This window comes from Ascidia mentula (assembly GCF_947561715.1).
Source record: "Ascidia mentula chromosome 2 unlocalized genomic scaffold, kaAscMent1.1 SUPER_2_unloc_17, whole genome shotgun sequence".
Classification (NCBI taxonomy): Eukaryota; Metazoa; Chordata; class Ascidiacea; order Phlebobranchia; family Ascidiidae; genus Ascidia; species Ascidia mentula.
Window position 1 is genome coordinate 10,001 of NW_028113662.1, and position 2,500 is coordinate 12,500.

Consider the following 2,500-nt stretch of genomic DNA (forward strand, 5'->3'; position numbering starts at 1 on the left):
GGCGACGGGCCGACGTGTCCGCGCGCCTATAACACCCACCCGGGGGCGGGCTACCTTGCGCGCGGCCTTCTCGCCGCCTCCCAGACGGTCGCGGCCTTCGCACGGCGCTAGTGCGCTGGAGCTGCTCGGAGGACAGCGCGAACGACGGGCCGCAAGGCTCCGCACGCCCACACGCTCCGCTCGGCTTCAGCTGAAAGCGTCGCGCGACTCGACAGGCCCTCCCGTTTGCCTCTCGACGGTTTCACGTACTCTTTAACTCTCTCTTCAAAGTGCTTTTCAACTTTCCCTCACGGTACTTGTTCGCTATCGGTCTCGCGACAGTATTTAGCCTTAGATGGAGTTTACCACCCGCTTTGGGCTGCATTCCCAAACAACCCGACTCTGGGAAGACGCAGAGCGCGCGCCCTCGCCGCCACCATGGGCCTGACACCCGCACCGGGACGAGGCCTCGATCAGAAGGACGCGGGCGGCGAACGACGTACGCGCAGCGAATTCCTTACGCCACAATTCCACGCGCCGCAGAGGCGCGCGGATTCGGCGATGGGCACTTCCCACTTCACTCGCCGTTACTGGGGGAATCCTCGTTAGTTTCTTTTCCTCCGCTTAGTAATATGCTTAAATTCAGCGGGTAGCCTCGTCCGACCTCAGGCCGATAATCCAGTGCCTCGTTTGCGAGAGACACGCGCGCGCCACCGAAGCTCGTGCGAGCGCCGCGCCCGAACGCGAGCCGTGCTGCTCCGGGCCGGGATCCTCTTCGAGGCCGACTCGTAACGAGACGCACGCCGCGTTCGGTTTCGCGCGCTGACACTGCGTTCGTGCTGTCCTGGGCGGGACGACCGTGGCAACGGCCGACACCGCACCGGCCCGACGCGTCGCCGCGCGGGAACGTTACAACGCGACCCTGAGGCGGGCGTGGCGCCGGGATTGACCCGGTGCCGCAATTTGCGTTCAGAACGTCGATGCTCAATGTGTCCTGCAATTCACATTAATTCACGCAGCTAGCTGCGTCCTTCATCGACTCGCGAGCCGAGTGATCCACCGCCAAGAGCCCTCCGTGACTTCGTCAGTTGGACAAGCGCGACCCAGCCGGATTGCACAGTCGAAAAAAGCGGTGGCCGAGCGGTCGCCAGCCGTAGGCGACGCATGAAGCCAGCCTGGCACATGGCCACGGCACTCGGCGCAGAACGAAACAGGGTGACCGAAGTGCAATCGCGTGCGCCTCAACAGCGACGAAGGGCGTGCGCGGCCGCCAAGATACGGAGCCTTCTCCACCTGTCGAACGCACGACCACTCGATCGGCGATCGGCCGGTAATGATCCTTCCGCAGGTTCACCTACGGAAACCTTGTTACGACTTTTACTTCCTCTAAATGATCAAGTTAGATCGTCTTCTCGGACGCCGGCGCGGCCGTTGCCGAACGCGCCAGGTCCAATCGGAGGACCTCACTAAACCATTCAATCGGTAGTAGCGACGGGCGGTGTGTACAAAGGGCAGGGACGTAATCAACGCGAGCTGATGACTCGCGCTTACTGGGCATTCCTCGTTCAAGGGAAACAATTGCAATTCCCTATCCCTAGCACGACCGGGGTTCAGCGGGTTACCCGGACCTTCCGGCCTAGGCGGCGACACGCTGATCCGGTCAGTGTAGCGCGCGTGCGGCCCCGAACATCTAAGGGCATCACAGACCTGTTATTGCTCAATCTCGTGTGGCTAAGCGCCACTAGTCCCTCTAAGAAGTTCAACGCCGACCGATAGGGTCGCGTAACTAGTTAGCAAGCCAGAGTCTCGTTCGTTATCGGAATTAACCAGACAAATCGCTCCACCAACTAAGAACGGCCATGCACCACCACCCACAGAATCAAGAAAGAGCTCTCAATCTGTCAATCCTCACTGTGTCCGGGCCGGGTGAGATTCCCCGTGTTGAGTCAAATTAAGCCGCAGGCTCCACGCCTGGTGGTGCCCTTCCGTCAATTCCTTTAAGTTTCAGCTTTGCAACCATACTTCCCCCGGAACCCAAAGACTTTGGTTTCCCGCAAGCTGCCGGAGGGGTCGTCAAAGTAACGCCCCCCGATCGCTGGTTGGCATCGTTTATAGTCAGAACTAGGACGGTATCTGATCGTCTTCGAACCTCTGACTTTCGCTCTTGATTAAAGAAAACATTCTTGGCAAATGCTTTCGCAGTCGTTCGTCTTGCGCCGATCCAAGAATTTCACCTCTAACGGCACAGTACGAATGCCCCCGTCCGTCCCTCTTAATCATTACCTCGCGCTCCGAAAACCAACAAAATAGAACCGAGGTCCTATTCCATTATTCCATGCACCATTATTCAGGCGAAGCGCCTGCTTTGAACACTCTAATTTTTTCAAAGTAAACGTCCCGGCCGCCGCCGACACTCAGTCAAGGGCACCGGCGGAGCGCCGGGGGAGAGGGCCAGGTGCGGCCAGTGCACGCCTTGCGACGGACCGGCCGCCTGCGCCCAACGTCCAACTACGAGCTTTTT

General features: G+C 59.6%; 3 non-coding genes across 3 annotated transcripts in view; all 3 read right to left on the reverse strand.

Moving 5' to 3' along the window:
* Positions 1-652, reverse strand: part of LOC145915439 (large subunit ribosomal RNA) — a 3,686-nt gene extending 3,034 nt beyond the window's left edge. The window contains exon 1 of the ribosomal RNA XR_014403817.1: positions 1-652. This exon is cut by the window's left edge and continues 3,034 nt beyond it. This is a non-coding gene — a ribosomal RNA (large subunit ribosomal RNA).
* A 244-nt stretch (positions 653-896) lies between these two features.
* Positions 897-1,050, reverse strand: LOC145915431 (5.8S ribosomal RNA). The gene has a single exon (XR_014403810.1). It is a non-coding gene; the product is annotated as a 5.8S ribosomal RNA (ribosomal RNA).
* Positions 1,051-1,310: 260 nt separating this feature from the next.
* The window catches only part of LOC145915424 (small subunit ribosomal RNA), a 1,824-nt gene continuing 634 nt past the window's right edge, over positions 1,311-2,500 (reverse strand). The window contains exon 1 of the ribosomal RNA XR_014403803.1: positions 1,311-2,500. This exon is cut by the window's right edge and continues 634 nt beyond it. This is a non-coding gene — a ribosomal RNA (small subunit ribosomal RNA).